The 18,518-nt window shown below is 47.9% G+C and overlaps 1 protein-coding gene across 1 annotated transcript in view; it reads right to left on the minus strand.

Annotated features, from left to right (window-relative positions):
- The window catches only part of PISD (phosphatidylserine decarboxylase), a 39,409-nt gene that overhangs the window by 9,498 nt on the left and 11,393 nt on the right, over positions 1–18,518 (minus strand).

An 18,518-nucleotide genomic window follows, 5' to 3' on the forward strand; every position in this document is an offset into this window, starting at 1 on the left:
ACATGTGTCCCCAGCCTGACTTGCTGTGCAGACTCCCAGCTCTGGAGGGCAGGGCTGCTGGGTAGCTGTGTCCAGGTGGGGCCACCAACCATTCCTCCCCTGAGTTCCAAGGCTAGAAGCTGACAAAATGTCAAGTAGGGAACCAGGAAAATGGATTCTCCCGGGTGAAACGGGTGAGCCATCTTGGGGAAGCCTTGGGCGAGAGAAGAGGAAGCAAAGAGAAGGGTCCAGAGGCACCTCTTTCAAGGGCGGTAGAGATGGGGACAGGACTCGGCAGGACTCTTCCATAAATCCCCTCAAGGAAAGGAACCTTCTCTGGGGCAATCCTTAGCACTAGCGGGGAATGGGGTTCTGGGAAGGGCGGGGTGTCACCCCCTCCCGCCCCTTGGCTGGTACATGGTGACAACTGCAGCATATCCGGGTCCCACCGAGGAACACTGCCGCTTCCCTCCCTCTCTGGCGCCCCTCCCAGACCCTTCGGGCAGAACTGAGGAAATGGGCGCAGGAGGACATCGAGCCGCCCGCAACGCCCACATTTCCCTTTTCCGGGCCGGGAGGCGAGGAGATGCTACACGACGCGAAGGAAGTGAGCTCATCCTGCCCGGCCCCGTGACCCACCGTGTGGGGCCAGGGAAGCCACACTCGATCGGGGTTGGGGGGTGGGCTCCTCAGGCCCCAAGCGGTGAGGGGCGACCGGCCTCCCGGCTACGCGAGCAGGCCTTCCGCTTGCGCGGGGCGGCTCGGCCGCGGCCGCTCACTCACCGGCAGGTTGTCCGCTCCGCTGGCTTCCGCGCCGCGCGCCGGCTGAACTCGCAGGGAGGTGCCGCTCCTCGGAAGCCTGACTGCGGGCGGGCGGGCGGGGGCTCGGCTCCAGCCAGTCAGGCCGCCGGGGCGGCAGCAGGAGACCGGACACCAGGCTCGCTCGTCAGCCGCGCCCCGCCCCCCAGCCCGGGGTTCCTTTAAGGGGAGGGGCGGGGCCAAGGAGCGGCGGGAACAGGCGACCGGCCCGACGGCCACAGGACTTCGCGGGTGCCTCCTGGGGGCGGTGCTGGGCTCCCTGGGCCGCGAGCTCCTCCCACACACCCCTCCGGGCCGCCAGGGCCTCCACGTGCTGCGGACCTCACCCGAGGGCCGGCTTCTCTGGACTGAGCACAAAGCCACCTCCAGACACATTTTCTAGCCCTCGAAGCCCTCGCTCCTTCCTACACCCGACCCTGAAGACAAAGGCTGCTCCTCACCCCACCCCCTCTCCTCCAGGCAGACACACCCTGACACACAAAATCCCCTGGTGCAGACCAGCAAACAAGACCCAGTGGGCAAGGTCCACCCCCGCCCAGCACATACGCTTCCTCGCGGGGATCAAGACCTGTGGGGTGATTCTCACCTTATCTTTCTACCCCACTAGATGGTGGGGCCCCAGCCTGCAGGGTCAGCACCCTACCCCCATGCCTACTGAAAGCACTCAGTCAACATGGGATGGAATGAACCAGCTTAACACTTTTTAGGGGAGGGGGAGGGTCCAGCGGGGAACACCACCACTACTCAACCACAAAAAGCATGTGGAATTCAGGAACCTGATTAGCTGAACAACCCCAGCTTCTTTTGACCACTGGGAATTTAGTTTCTAAAGCAACATTTAGACCAGGAAGAGAGCTGACAGGGCTTGTGAAGAGATGGGCAGCTCAGCCAAGGCAGCCTGGAAGAGGACACAGCAGCATGCAGACACAGCCCCACACACCTGCCCCCTCATCCGGATCCAGCCCAACCAAGTGTTCCATAACAAGCTGGAGGGATCCTTGGGACGCCAGTAGGAACTGGGAGGCAGGGAGGTGCACAGCCGACCTCAGCCTCCTAGCCTGGGCTCACAGCATTCTTGGAGCCCCAGCGAGACTTTAGACCCCTGCTCACCTCAGAGCTCTAACCAACCACCACTCGAGATGGAATAAAAAGGAGTTAAAGCACAGAAGATGCTGACACACAATCTTAGCAACACTAAATTCCAGAACCAGAAATCCAGGAAGACTGTCCTGACTTCCCCAAAGCCTGCAGTGCATCCAGCAGGACCCAAGTTAGACCTAAGGGGGAAAAACAAGTCTGGGTCAAAAGCCCAGATTCTTACTTGCTGAGCGGCCTGTGGAGCGCTGATGCTCTCCACTGTAAAATGACCAACTGGGCTGCTCCACATGGACCAGAGCTCCTCTGTAATCATTCAAAGCCTCTCAGGCTGACTGGCGTCTAGGAAACTCATAAACCAGCCCACAGGTCTGCCCTGAGATTAGCCTGCCCAGCCTTCTAACCTGCCCTCCACCACGTATATCTCAGGAGGGAAATGCCTTCTGGACAATATTCCAGACAATACTCAACATGATTTCTGGGAGTAAGAAAAAACCCCTTGGAAGGTTTACTCTCCCAGCCCAAATGAGGTCCCTTCTGGCCACCCACACTTGGTCCTTAATTTCTAGTCCTCCCACCTTGTTTGGACTCCCCTGGGCGGGAGTGCCACCTAGTGCCACTGCGAGGCTCTGCAGGCCCCAGGCCACTTGGCCGCAGCACCCGTGGACAGGCCAACCTCCTCAGGCAACCCACTGCCACTCCCCCGCTCCTTGCAGAGTGAACTCCGTGCCCTGCTGTGCCAGGGGACAGAAGGGAGTGGCGGGGCAGGGGTGGCAGGTGCTCTCTGTTAATTCTCATTCCCTGGGGGCCGATGGAGGCCCCTCAAAGAAGAGAGGTGATGGTTGGTGTCCGGTGTCCCAAGGCTGGCACGAGGAGCCAGGGGCAGGTTATCAGCCTCACAGAAGCCTGGGCAGGAGCCCGGACAAGCACGGACTACCCTCAGGTGATTCCTTGATCTGAAGGCTTCTCACAGCCCTGCCAAATTCTCCCTTCGTGTTCTCGAATGTTTCCTAGCAATCCCACCAGCCCAGATGACTTCTCTGCCACCCAGGCAGCGAGGAGGGTGCAGCAGGGTAAGGAAGCCCAGCAGAAAGCTCCCTCTAGGCCAGAGCCCAGCCTTGTCCATTCCCTTTCCCCTTAGTGGTGCAGGCACAGAGCACCCCCTTGGGCTGGGGGAGGCAGGGGAGAGGAAAGGCTGGAGTGGCTGCCACAGCTCCTGGCACGTACCACGAAGGAGGTCCCTGAGGCCTTGAGATGTCCTCCTGCCCTGGAATGAGCCCAGGATTCTCTGAGGTCAGAGCTGGGCAGGCAGCAGGGTCTACTTCCCACCAACTTGACTGTCTGCCCATTTTAACATCCAGAACTGTCTTCTCAACACCTATTAGGTAAGAGGTAAAATAGTACTTACTGAATCTCCACCCCCTGCCAGCATAGGACCAGGTATTTATTTATTCCTACATCATTCTCATTTAAGAGCAGCCTGTTCACAGAGGGGAACAATAAAGCTATAACAATTACAGGAAGTTTAAAAACATGCAAAACACATTCTACACTGTCCAGGGTCATGGACTCGTGGAGCGAAGGAAATGCCAAGTGCAGATCAACAGGGTAGGGGGTGAGCGACATGGGAGACCTGACAGGCTGATCTGGCTTTATTCCTTTTCAGAACTGGAACGTCACACCTCACATTTTAAAAATACTAAACTGAGGGCAGAAACAAGGAAGCGGTGCTAACGCACCCCATGGCCAGACAAGATGACAACAAACCATGTTATTATGCTCAGATGTGGACTTCAGTGTTTAGGGGTGAAGTTTCATAATGTCTGCTATGTACTTTCAGTGGCTCAGAGAAGAGTCCGTACATATGCACAGAGACAAAGCAGATACGAGGAAACATTAATAACTGGTCACTCAAGCAGTGTGTGTGGGTAACACTTCTCTCAACTTTTCTACTCTGTTCAGAAGTATTCACAATAAAAAACTGGAAGACTTTGCTTTAAGCCACAGAAAAACCTCTAAATTCTACTACTGGGGAGAAAAACTCAAGACCACATTCAGCACACACACAGCGCCTCTCTGGCCCTGAGGCAGCATCATGCCCACCGCTCCTGCTTCATGAGGTGGGTGGGGCAGTTCCGAGCCGAACCCCTCACTCCTGTCCAGGCAGCAGCCCTCCGATGACAGCAGCCCGCTCTGCAGCCTAGGGCCCCATCTCCGCAGAGTCAGCTCCTTGGTTTGCAGGAGGAGGGACACGTGGACAGCTTCTTCCCCAAAGGGCCCTCCTTTCTACCAGGCCAGCTTCCCCACCACCTGCACCTCTGTCCTCAGGACCCGTGAAGGCAAAAAGGACTCCTCAGAAGCGCCAGAGACCAAGGGAAATCTGCCACCAGATGCCACCCTTCATGGAACAGGAAACCCCGGCAGGAGGGGGAGCACACCTGGGCACTCCCCCCATACACACCTGCCATCCAGGTCACCTGGTGACCTGGGCTTACAGACGCTACACACCTTCCACCCCTCTTGGTAAGAAACACTTATGAAGGTCTGTTCCCCCCTTTGACTTATAGGGACAAAAAGGACAGCATTATCTGAAATCATAGCTGCCACACAAACACAGACTGCGATGCTCGGGCACAGGCAGTGGCCTTCCAGCTCCGGTCAGTGCTGCTCCCTTGAAGCCAGTTCTCCATAGAGGCCCGGTGGCGACCACCCTCCCCACTGAGGCCAAACGCCAGGCCCAGGTAGCCCAAATAAGGTAGCTGGGCTCTTTGACCCCAAACCCTGACCTTTTCCAGGAAGGACACCATGAGTTCCTGAAAAGAAACTCGTGGATGCGTCCCCTCCTCCATGCCCGGCACTCGGCCTGCTCGCAGCTCCAGTTCTAAGGGCAGAGCGTTCTCCTGGTCTGACCAGAGCCGGAGGAGTGTGGTGGATTCCTTGTTCCGTGCCATTCAGATTAAACGTTAAACTTACAAATACTCTGAGCCAGTATAGACAGAGAATAAACACATGAAAATGTTGAAGTGGACTCACATTTTAAAAAAAGCAAATTACAAACTGTATTAAGGTATGATTCTTGATGTTCCCTATTTCCTCCACTGCTCTCAGTAAAGAGCTACTCCACCCCTCCATCCACTCAAGTCAAAACTCACGAGTCATTTTCCATTTCTCTCTCCCCCCGCATGCAATCCATCAGTGCATCCTGTCCACTCTCCCCTCAAAACATACCCAGAATCGAATGTGGAATCTAAAAATTACAACAAACTAGTGAATATAACAAAAAAGCAGCAGACTCACAGATACAGAGAACTAGTGGTTACCAGTGGAGGGGGGGTGGGGGTGGGGAGGAATATTGGGATAGGAGAGTAAGAGGTACAAACTATTAGGTATAAAATAAGTTACAAGGACTTCCCTGGTGGTGCAATGGTTACGAATCCGCCTGCCAATGCAGGGGACACGGGCTCGAGCCCTGGTCCGGGAAGATCCCACATGCCACGGAGCAACTAAGCCCATGAACCACAACTACTGAACCTGCACTCTACAGCCAGAGAGCCACAACTACTGAGCCCGCGTGCCACAACTACTGAAGCCCGCACGCCTAGAGACCACACTCCGCCACAAGAGAAGCCACCACAATGAGAAGAATGAGAAGCCCGTGCAGTGCAATGAAGAGTAGTCCCCGCTCGCCGCAACTAGAGAAAGTCTGCACACAGCAATGAAGACCCAACGCAGCCAAAAATAAATAAATTAATGAATTAAATAAGTTGCAAAAATATACTGTACAACATAGGGAATAGAGCCAATAGTTTATAATAACCTTAAAAGGAGTTTAACCTTTAAAAATTATGAATCACTATATTGCACACCTGTAACTTATACTGTACATCAACTATACTTCAATAAAAAAAAAATACCAGAATCGAGTGCCTCCCCCCCACCCCAACTCCACTGCTCCCCACTCTGATCCAGGCCACCACCTTCTCTTGCTGGGATCCTGTCAGAGCCTCCCAAAAGGTCCCCTAATCTGTCTCCACAGCAGCCAGGACGACTGGATCAGAACCCAGATCACTCAGCACTCACTCAGAGGACAGGCTGAGCTGGCGCCATGGGTCCTCCTGCCCTCCTACCTTCCTGCCCTCTGTGCCTCCAGCCACAGGGGCTCTTTGTTCTCCCTAAACAGCGACAAGTGTTCTCTATCCATCTCAAGCCACTACCTGGACCACTCTCCCGGCCCCTCAGATGCACCCTCAGCCCACACGGCACTAAGCGGGGCCTTCCTTCCTTCCCTGACTGCCTTGGTCCCAGCCCAACTCTGCCCCAGCCTCAGACACTGTGCCCTTTACCTGTCTATGTTCTCACACGGCCTTTCAACCACTAGACATGTCCATGTGTCCGTCTGTTTCTCAGCTGTCTCAGCCCCTAATAAGGGAAGCTCTCTGAGGACGGGAGCGCTAGCTCTATTTACCAGTGGATCCCCAGCATCTCAACAGGGCCTGGCATCTGGAAGGAGCTCAAAGATTTGTTGAATGAAGCAGCAAATTCAAGAAGAGAGGAATGGTGTTCATCTATGACAACTGTTTCAGTAACACCCAGTGTGGTTCATATACCCAACAATGCCTATTACTAACGGGTACAATAGTTTTAGATGGCAAACATGTAGCAAAAATCGTGCAGGTGCCCAGACCCCTTCAGATAGCAATTCTACACTGAGGCATTCAGCCTGAGGAAAAGGCCTACGTGCAAAGATGTGCTCTACAACGTTAATCACGATGGTAAAAACCACCAGGGCACCAGAATCCACTATGGTAGTAGAGCCACTTAAGGTATGTAGTTACAAGAAGTCTTGTAAAATCATCATATGTAGCAATATGTATAAGGTAAAAAAGGCAAGATACAAAACAGGAGTAGCTGACCCCTGAACAACACAGGTTTGAATGCGCAGGTCCACTTATAAGCAGACTTTTTTCAATAAATACGTACTACAGTACTACATAATTGGAGGATGTGAAGCCACGCATACCGAGAGTGGCCTGTAAAGTTATATGCATATTTTCAGTTGCTGGGGGGAGGGGAGTCAGTGCCCCTACCCCCCCGCATTGTTCAAGGGTCAACTGTATATCCATTTAAAAAAACAGACAGGGCTTCCCTGGTGGCACACTGGTTAAGAATCCCCCTGCCAATGCAGGGGACACGGTTTCGATCCCTGGTCCAGGAAGATCCCACATGCCGCGGAGCAACTAAGCTCGTGCGCCACAACTACTGAAGCCTGCGCGCCTGGAGCCTGTAGCTCTGCAACAAGAGAAGCCGCCGCAGTGAGAAGCCCGCTCACCGCAACGAAGAGCAGCCCCCGCTTGCCACAACTAGAGAAAGCCCGCGCGCAGCAGCGAAGACCCAACGCAGCCAAAAATAAATAAATAAATTTATAAAAAACAAAAAAACAAAAACACAAAAAAGAAACCAGACAGACATGAAGTGAAAAATAAAGCCCGTGATTATGCAACAAGTCGTCAGGTGAGAAGGGGTGGGAATCATGACTGTCCTCCCAGTTCTCCAACATTCTGTCAGATCATTACATCACCTCTGTCATTTACAAGAGAATGAGACTGACTTCCAGAAGGGGGCCAAGACCATTCAATGGGAATGTGCTGGGAAAACTGCACATTCCCATGAATGAAGTCAGATACTTAACCTTACACGATATTAAAAAACAATTCAAAATGGATCAAAGACGTAAACACAAGACCTAAAACTATAAAATTCTTAGAGGAAAATAGGAGAAAATCTTCATGACATTGGATTCAGAAATGATTTCTTGGATATGACACCAGAAACACAGGAAATAGAAGTATAAATAGATAAATTGGACTTCATCAAAAGATATGACCAAGAGAGTAAAAAGATAAGCCATAGAATGGGAGAAAAATATTTGCAAATACATATACCAGATAAGGGTCTAGTATCCATAAAAATAAAGAACTCCTGCAACTCAGCAACGAAAAACCACACAATTCAAAAATGGACAAAGGGGGACTTCCCTGGTGGCGCAGTGGTTAAGAATCCACCTGCCAATACAGGGGACACGGGTTCAAGCCCTGGTCCGGGAAGATCCCACATACCACGGAGCAACGAAGCCCATGCACCACAACTACTGAGCCTGCGCTCTTGAGCCCGTGCTCTGCAGCAAGAGAAGCCACCGCAATGAGAAGCTCGCGCACCACAACGAAGAGTAGCCCCCGCTCGCCACAACTAGAGAAAGCCCGTGTGCAGCAACGAAGACCCAACACAGCCATAAATAAATAAATAAATAAATTTTTAAAAAATGGACAAAGGGCTTGAATAGACGTTTTTCCAAAGATATATAAATAGCCTATAAGCATGTGAAAGGATGCTCAACATCACTAGTCATTAGAAAATGAAAATCCAAACCTCAATGAGATACCATTTCACACCCATTAGGATGGCTATTATAAAAAATAAATTAAAAGCTGGATTAGAGACCTAAATGTAAGACTGGACACTATAAAACTCTTAGAGGAAAACATAGGAAGAACACTCTTTGACATAAATCACAGCAAGATCTTTTCTGATCCACCTCCTAGAGTAATGGAAATAAAAACAAAAATAAACAAATGGGACCTAATGAAACTTAAAAGCTTTTGCACAGCAAAGGAAACCATAAAAAAGACGAAAAGACAACCCTCAGAAAGGGAGAAAATATTTGCAAACGAATCAATGGACAAAGGATTAATCTCCAAAATATATAAACAGCTCATGCAGCTCAATATTAAAAAAACAAACAACCCAATCCAAAAATGGGCAGAAGACCTAAATAGACATTTCTCCAAAGAAGACATACAGATGGCCAAGAAGCACATGAAAAGATGCTCAACATCACTAATTATTAGAGAAATGCAAATCAAAATTACAATGAGGTATCACCTCACACCGGTTAGAATGGGCACCATCAGAAGATCTACAAACAACAAATGCTGGAGAGGGTGTGGAGAAAAGGGAACCCTCTTGCACTGTTGATGGGAAGGTAAATTGATACAGCCACTATGGAGAACAGTATGGAGGTTCCTTAAAAAACTAAAAATAGATTTACCATATGATCCAGCAATCCCACTACTGGGCATATACCCAAAGAAAACCATAATTCAAAAAGACACATGCACCCCAATGTTCATTGCAGCACTATTTACAACAGCCAGGTCATGGAAGCAACCTAAATGCCCATCGACAGACGAATGGATAAAGAAGTTGTGGTACATATATACAATGGAATATTACTCAGCCATAAAAAGGAACGAAATTGGGTCATTTGTTGAGACGTGGATGGATCCAGAGACTGTCGTACAGAGTGAAGTAAGTCAGAAAGAGAAAAACAAATAACGTATATTAATGCATGTATGTGGAACCTAGAAAAATGGTACAGATGAACCAGTTTGCAGGGCAAAAGTTGAGACACAGATGTAGAGAACAAACGTATGGACACTAAGGGGGGAAAGCGGCGGGGGGTGGGGATGGTGGGGTGATGAATTGGGCGATTGGGATTGACATGTATACACTGATGTGTATAAAATTGATGACTAATAATCTGCTGTATAAAAAAATAAATAAAATTAAATTTAAAAATTAAAAAAAAAAAGGTGTTGGTGAGGATGTGGAGAAAGTGGAATCCTCATACAATGCGAATGGGAATATAAAATGGTACAGCCACTGTGGAAAAGTTTGGCAGTTCCTCAAAAAGTTAAACACAGACTGACCATATGATCCAGAAATTCCACTCCTAGTTATACACCCAAAAGAACTGAAAGCAAAGACTCAAACAGATACCTGTACATCAATGCTCACAGAAGCACTATTCCAACAGCCAAAGTGGAAACAACCCACTATCTATCAATAGATGATAAACAAAACGTGGTCTATCCATAAAATGGAATACTATTCAGCCTTAAAAAGGAATGAAACTCTGAAACATGCTACAAACATGATGAATCTTGAAAATATGGTAAGTGAAATAATAAGCCAGACACCAAAGGACAAATGTTGTATGATTCCACTAATATGAAGTACTTAGAATAGTCTTCACAGAGACAGAGTAGAACAGTGCTTAAGGGGGTTGGGTGGGAGGTAGACTAGGGAATATTATTTAATAGGTACAAAGTTTCTGTTTGAGATGATGAAAAAGTTCTAGGAATGGATAGTGGTAATGGTTGCAAAACAGTATGATGGGGCTTCCCTGGTGGCGCAGTGGTTAAGAATCTGCCTGCCAATGCAGGGGACACGGGTTCGAGCCCTGGTCCGGGAAGATCCCACATGCCGCAGAGCAACTAAGACCGTATGCCACAACTACTGAGCCTGTGCTCTAGAGCTCATGAGCCACAACTGCTGAGCCCATGTGCCACAACTACTGAAGCCCGTGCACCTATAGCCCGTGCTCTGCAACAAGAGAAGCCACCCCAACAAGAAGCCTGCGCACCATAACAAAAGAGTACCCCCGCTGCCGCAACTAGAGAAAGCCCGCGTGCAGCAATGAAGACCCAACGCAGCCAAAAATACAATGCAGGGAACATGGGTTCCATCGCTGTTCCAGGAAGATCCCACATGCCGTGGAGCAACTAAGCCCGTGCGCCACAACTACTGAGCCTGAGCTCTAGAGCCCACGAGCCACAACTACTGAGCCCGTGCGCCACAACTACTGAGCCCGTGTGCCACAACTACTGAAGCCTGCGCACCTAGAGCCCATGCTCCGCAACAAGAGAAGCCACCGCAATGAGAAGCCCACACACTGCAACGAAGAGTAGCCCCCGCTCACCGCAACTAGAGAAAGCCCGCGCACAGCAACGAAGACCCAATGCAGCCAAAAATAAATAAATAAATTTATTTTTTGAAAAAAAAAAAAAAAGAAATAGACCCCAAAATGACAGAAGATGATGAAAAGGAGAAAAGGACTTTGAGACAGCTAAATAAACAAGCACAATATGCTCAAAGATTTATGGGAAAATATGATCATAATGAGAGAAATGGAAGACATAAAAAAGAACCACTTGAAACTTCCAAAATGAAAAACAGAATGTCTTCAATGAAAATTTCTACAAAAAGCTACTAGAATAAGTGAATTTAATAAGATTAAAGAAATGTTCATATATTGCTAATGGGAATACAAAATGGTAAAACAACTATTAATATTTTCAAAACAGTTTGGTGGTTTCTTATAAATACACAGTTACCTAAGAATAGTAATTGTACTTTTAGGTATTTACACAAGAGAAATGAAAACAAATGTCTACACAAAGACGTAAACACAAATATTCATATAGATTTTATACATAATAGCCAAAAGATGCAAACAACCCAAATGTCCACCAACAGATGAAGGGTTAAAAATAATCCGTGGGGGCTTCCCTGGTGGCGCAGTGGCTGAGAATCTGCCTGCCAATGCAGGGCACACAGGTTCGAGCCCTGGTCTGGGAAGATCCCACATGCCGCGGAGCAACTGGGCCCGTGAGCCACAACTACTGAGCCTGCGAATCTGGAGCCTGCGCTCTGCAACAAGAGAGGCCGCGATAGTGAGAGGCCCGCGCACCGCGATGAAGAGTGGCCCCCGCTTGCCGCAACTAGAGGAAGCCCTCGCACAGAAACAAAGACCCAACACAGCCAAAAATAAACAAACAAATAAAAATTAAAAAAAAAAACAGTATAAATCATAGCAATTAAAAAAAAAAATCTGTGGGGCTTCCTTGGTGGCACAGGGGTTCAGAATCCACCTGCCAATGCAGGGGACACAGGTTCGAGCCCTAGTCCGGGAAGATCCCACATGCTGCAGAACAACTAAGCCCGTGCGCCACAACCACTGAGCCTGCGCTCTAGAGCCTGAGAGCCACAACTACTGAGCCCGCGTGCCACAACTACTGAAGCCCACGTGCCTAGAGCCCGTGCTCCGCAAGAAGAGAAAACACTGCAACGAGAAGCCCGCGCACCACAACAAAGAGAAGCCCCCGCTCACCGCAACTAGAGAAAGCCCGTGCACAGCAACGAAGACCCAACTCAGCCAAAAATAAATAAGTAAAATTAAAAAAAAAAATCTGTGGCATAGCCACCCAATGAAATACTATTCAGCAATAAAGAGGAATGAATTTCAACATTATGGTCAGTAAAATAAACCACATAGAACAGAGTACATTCCATTTAAATAAAATTTCTTAAAAGAAAAAACTCATCTATAGTGATAAGAAGCAGATCAGTGATTGCCTGGAACCATGGGTGGATACTGACTGCAAGGGGATACATATTTTCTATCTCCAGTGTGGTGGTGATTACACAAATCTATATATTTATTAAAACCAATGAATTATATGCTTAAAAAGGGTTTTATTGCATGTAAACAATACCTCAGTAAAGTCGACTTAGAAATTGAATCAGGGCTTCCCTGGTGGCACAATGGTTAAGAATCCACCTGCCAATGCAGGGGACATGAGTTCGAGCCCTGGTCAGGGAAGATCCCACATGCCACAGAGCAACTAATCCTGTGCGCCACAACTACTGAGTCTGTGCTCTAGACCCTGCGAGCCACAACTACTGAAACCCGTGCCTAAAGCCTGTGCTCTGCAACAAGAGAAGTCACCACAATGAGAAGCCGGCACACCACAACGAAGAGTAGTCCCCGCTCTCTGCAACTAGAGAAAGCCCACGCTCAGCAACGAAGACCCAATGCAGCCAAAAATAAATAAATTTATTTCAAAAAAAAAAAGAAACTAAATCACCACAGCAGCATTATTTACAGTAGCCAAGACATGGAAACAACTTAAGTGTCCATCAAGGGATGAATGAATAAAGAAGTTATGGTGTATATATTTACAATGGAGTATTATTCAGCCATAAAAAATAAGGAAATTCTACCATTTGCGACAACATGGATGGACCTTGAAGGCATTATGCTAAGTGGAATGACTCAGACAGAAAAAGACAAATACCATACGATCTCACTTAAATGTGGAATCTTACAAAAAACAAAAAAACAAAACAAAAAACCCACCAAACTCAGAAAAACAGATCAGACTGAGGAGGAGGGGGAGCGGGGAATTAGAGGAAGGTGGCCAAAAGGTACAAACTTCCAGATATAAGAGAAATAAGTACTAGGGATGTAATGTACAACATGATGACTATAGTTACCACTGCTGTATTAACATACAGGAAAATTAAGAGAGTTAATCCTAAGAGTTCTCATCACAAGGAGAAACTTTTTTTTTCTTTTTTCTTTTCTTCTTTATTTTCTTTTTATTGTATCTATATGAGATGATGGATATTAGCTGAACCTATTGTGGTAATCATTTCACAATGTATCAAGCTATCATGATGTACAGCTTAAACATATATACAGTGATGTATATCAATTGTTTCTCAATGAAATTGGAAAAAAATTAAATCAACTTTCAATAAATATGTAAGTATGGAGAGACTTTCTGGAAGATACACAAGAAATGTTAAAAATTCTTGCTTGGGGCTTCCCTGGTGGCACAGTGGTTAAGAATCCGCCTGCCAATGCAGGGGACACGCGTTGGAGCCCTGGTCTGGGAAGATCCCACATGCTGCGGAGCAACTAAGCCCGTGCGCCACAACTACTGAGCCTGCGCTCTAGAGCCCATGAACCACAATTACCGAGCCTGCATGCTGCAACTACTGAAGCCCACATGCCTAGAGCCCGTGCTCCGCAACAAGAGAAGCCACCACAATGAGAAGCCTGCACACCACACGAAGAGTAGCCCCCGCTCGCCGCAACTAGAGCAAGCCTGCCCACAGCAATGAAAACCCAATACAGCCAAAAATAAAATAAACAAATAAATTTTTTAAAAAAACATGAAAAATTCTTGCTTGCTTCTGGAGAGCAGGAATGGGATTAGCAGACGGGGTGGAGAGTAAAGGCTCATTTTTATGTAATCCCTTCTTTACTATTTGAATTTTCACATGATCATATTTTATTTAAAAATTTTAAACTATCTTATTAAAAATAAAAATTAATTTAACAATACATACTCCTAAACAGAGCCAAAAGCTTAGAAGGGCGATGTTCAACAAAATGTTAACTGGTTTCCTGCGGGTTGTAGGATTACGGGTCAACTCTTTTCGTCTTCATATTTTGCAGCATTTTCTTATTTTTTGTAGATGAACACATCTTTACAAGTAGATGAAGGACAAAGCTATTTCCACATTGGGGAAAGTGATGCCATATATAGAGAGAGAAAGAGTGGAGCTACTGGAACCTGGATGCTTCTGAAAGCTTCCAGAGACTCCACTCTCTCTTTAACAGGTTACTTTGTTGCTAGTTACAGAATTCCCTTAATCCCACAGCAGCAAACACACAGGTTTCATTTCTACTCGGCAGATTACGTGAACTTTTTTTTTTAATTTTATAAATTGATTGATTGATTGATTGCTACATTGGGTCTTCTTTGCTGCACGCAGGCTTTCTCTAGTTGTGGCAAGCAGGGGCTACTCTTCGTTGCGGTGTGAGGGCTTCTCATCGAGGTGGCTTCTCTTGTTGTGGAGCACAGGCTCTAGGCGCACAGGCTTCAGTAGCTGTAGCACGCGGGCTCAGTAGTTGTGGCGCACGGGCTTAGTTGCTCCACAGCATGTGGGATCTTCCTGAACCAGGGCTCGAACCCGTGTCCCCTGCACTGGCAGGTGGATTCTTTTTGTTCTTTTAAAATATTTATTTATTTATTTACTTTGGGCTGCATTGGGTCTTCATTGCTGCACGCGGGCTTTGTGTAGTTGTGGCGAGCGGGGGCTACTCTTCATTGCGGTGCGCGGGCTTCTCATTGCGGTGGCTTCTCTTGTTGTGGAGCACGGGCTCTAGGTGCGTGGGCTTCAGTTGTGGCTCGCGGGCTCTAGAGCGCAGGCTTGGTAGTTGTGGTACACGGGCTTAGTTGCTACGCAGCATGTGGGATCTTTCTGGACCAGGGCTTGAACCCGTGTCTCCTGCATTGGCAGGCAGATTCTTAACCACTGCGCCACCAGGGAAGTCCGGCAGGCGGATTCTTAACCACTGTGCCACCAGGGAAGTCCCTGCATGAACTTTTTTTTTTTTTCTTTTCTACCATAAAAACAACATGAATCGGGACTTCCCTGGTGGCACAGTGGTTAAGAATCCGCCTGCCAGGGGGCTTCCCTGGTGGCGCAGTGGTTGAGAGTCTGCCTGCTAGTGCAGGGGACACGGGTTCGAGTCCTGGTCCGGGAAGATCCCACATGCCGCGGAGCTACTGGGCCCGTGAGCCACAATTACTGAGCCTGCGCATCTGGAGCCTGTGCTCCGCAACAAGAGAGGCCGCAACAGTGAGAGGCCCGCGCACCGCGATGAGGAGTGGCCCCCGCTTGCCACAACTGGAGAAAGCCCTTGCACAGAAACGAAGACCCAACACAGCCATAAATAAATTAATTAATTAAAAAAAAATTAGAACGATTTACTTTAAAAAAAAAAAAGAATCCGCCTGCCAATGCAGGGGACACGGGTTCGAGCCCTGGTCCAGGAAGATCCCACATGCCGCGGAGCAACTAAGCCCGTGCGCCGCAACTACTGAGCCTGTGCTCTAGAGCCCATAAGCCACAACTACTGAGCCCACGTGCTGCAATTACTGAAGCCTGCATGCCTAGAGCCCGTGCTCTGCAACAAGAGAAGCCACCACAATAAGAAGCCCTCACACCGCAACGAAGAGTAGACCCCACTCGCCGCAACTAGAGAAAAGCCCATGCACAGCAACAAAGACCCAACACAGCCATAAATAAAAAATAAATAAATAAAAACGCTCCCAATCTTTAAAAAAAACAACATGAATCTTAGATCAGGCAAAAATCTTAGAAACATTTTCTTAAATGTGTAAAAACAGAAGCCCCAAGGTGACACAACTCACCCAAGGCCTTGCAGCTGCTGGTTCCCAGATCTCAAGTCTCCTGACACCCTGTCCCTCCCTCCTTACTGCTCCTACGTGAGAGCTGCACCCACCCCAGCCCAGAGAACAGCCTGCAGGGAGTGAGGCGGCATAGATTTTGGAGTTATGGTTTCCTCTAAACTGTTACCAAAAAGAGGAAATTCTATTTACATGAAGGAAAGATGTGAGCATGAATTCTTCAGGAGCGCTGTGCTGGGGGCGGGGTGGGGAGGGGGGGCTAATGTGAATGCTCGTCACATTATCGCAGACAACAACTGTTCAAGTCAGGCCACTCAAATTCACCTACCATTTTAAACAGTCAGAGCCCCAGAGAATGGAGGTACCTCAAATACACAGCAAGCCCTCCCTCCATCTCTCACTGCCACTGTCAAGCTCCTATATTAAGAGCACCTTCTGTGAGCAACATGGTATTTATTGTTCCAAGAGTACGGCATTTGGCATCGACAGACCTCTGTTCTGGAACCTGTTCTGCCACGAACTAGTCTTTCCATTTGTAAAATGGCTCTAACACCTGCCCTTCCTACCTCAGTGAGCTGTTGTAACTAAAAGGGTTCAGAAAAACTGCGAGATGCTGTTCAACATAAGGTACTACAACCATGCTCTTGAGAGTTTTGATACAGAGGGAAGACCAGAGGGTTCTCTGCAACAAAAGAAATTCACAAGCTAGGAAAAGACAAAGGCTTCCTGCTGGCACTCTGACCAAGAGGGGCTAATAGGAAGGTTTCATGTGTGGGGATGGTTATACTGCCCATGTCTGTCTCCTGGAAACCCAGAAAACACTATTTGGTAAGAAAAAATCACCCAGTCACCTCAACTGTGCCACTGACCCCAGAGACCATCTCAGCAGTAACTTCCAACCTGTCTTCTTTCTCAGCTCTGGAGATGCCAGACTTGACTTCAGGGATAGGAAGGGATTATATTGCAGCAAAATCACCACCAGAAATTTTCACCTGCCACATACTAATGGAGCCCTGAAGGGACCCTTACAGCTCATCTGCCCATGATTCCTAAATCTGACTTGTCATGAGAATCACCTGCAGGGCCTTGTGAAAACAAAGATCTTGAGCCTTGCCCAAACTTTCTAAATCTCTAGGGCTGAGACCAAAGAATCCATATCATTAAAGCTCCCCAAACAATTCTGAGGATCAGTCAGACTGGGGTACTCTCTCATTTTTCATATGAGGTGTCAGTAATTAGGTGGAGCCGGGGGTGAGACTAAGATCCAGCCCCCATCTGCCCGTTCAAGAATCGCCCCCCGCTCCCCGCCACCAACCTGCTGCCTCTCCTGAAATCTTACAGCGTCTACTCTGAGCCCAGACCATTTCCCCTTCATAAATGAAATGTTGCCCATCTTGTAAACCCAGGAGCCATCTTACTCCACCGAAAGAACAGGACCTAACTTAAGCCCAGTTCTTTACCCACAGGGGCTTCAGACCTCTCACTGTACTAGGCCACTCTGCTCCTGTGTCCTGTCACTGTCCAGAGCCTAGAACTTAGAAGCTAATCAACCCTGTCCTCTTTACAAATAATCGTTTTTCAGGTATTGACTCATATATGGCAGTAATCCCAATTATACAAACAGTGGATGCTATGAAAAACTATTGACATTAGTCTTTTATGAATGAGGAAGTAGCAAATTTCTTCCAAATGTAGATTTTCTTGCGATACCTGTGAAGTGAGTGGGAATTTCCTGAAAGCAGGTGGGCATGTCACCAGGTGGGTCAGCCTGACAGATGTCTGAGGTCAGAAGGAAGCCAGCTTGGGTTTAACACTTGAGTAGGGTCATGGATCACAGTCTTAACAAGTACTTTACTAGTTTGAAGGAGAAGGATATGTTTACAGAGGAAACCACCAATGTTATGGGAAACAGTGTTCAGCATACTTAAAAAGTATGACTCACATACTATACAATTCTGTAAAAAAGGACTCTGTAATATACAACCAAAAAACAGAAAACTTGGAAAGTGACATGTCCAAGTCCACACAGCTACTAGGAGCATGGTTAGAACCTGCCTTCAGGACTGGGACCCTGGCCGCTGGGTGCAGCTGAGCTAGATTACTGATATGGCGCAGCTCATGGGGAAATCCAAATGCATCATCCCAAATACCATCGTCTCTGCTTTCACCCCCTCTGTTGCCCAGGCTATCAGGGTCTATTGATAGTTCAGATATTTCACTCGTTAAATTATGGGTAAAAAGAAAGCAATTTTTAAACTTACACCTTTATATTCAATTTCAGTATTTACTGAATGTCTGCTCTGAGTCAGATATCCTGGGCCTAGGGAAGCACAGATGAGTAAGACGGTTCATTACGTATCACACAAGGCACAACGACACCGAAGCCCGCCCCAACTGCACGGCCCAATTGCGGGGAGAGCATTTTGAGCAGTAACGATAAAGGAATTTGATGATTTCAGTCTGGTCTCTGGCGAGAACTTATCCACATCACAAAAGTCCAACCCTTCCAGCTCATCCTCAGACTTGAGAAGGCGTGAACTGTCAGGACGCCAGCCTGAGCATAAGGCACAGGCTCTGAAGATTTCAACAGCAGGAAATTTCCACTTGGAGGCCTTGGGGAGACCAGGGGTGGATCTGGAGACAGAGGGAAGCCAGACATGATGCCCAAGGTATAACTTCTCTAACAGCCCCAAAACCACTGGAGATGTGAACTCCAAG

This window comes from Balaenoptera borealis, assembly GCF_965194805.1.
Source record: "Balaenoptera borealis genome assembly, chromosome: 14".
In the NCBI taxonomy this organism is placed as follows: Eukaryota; Metazoa; Chordata; class Mammalia; order Artiodactyla; family Balaenopteridae; genus Balaenoptera; species Balaenoptera borealis.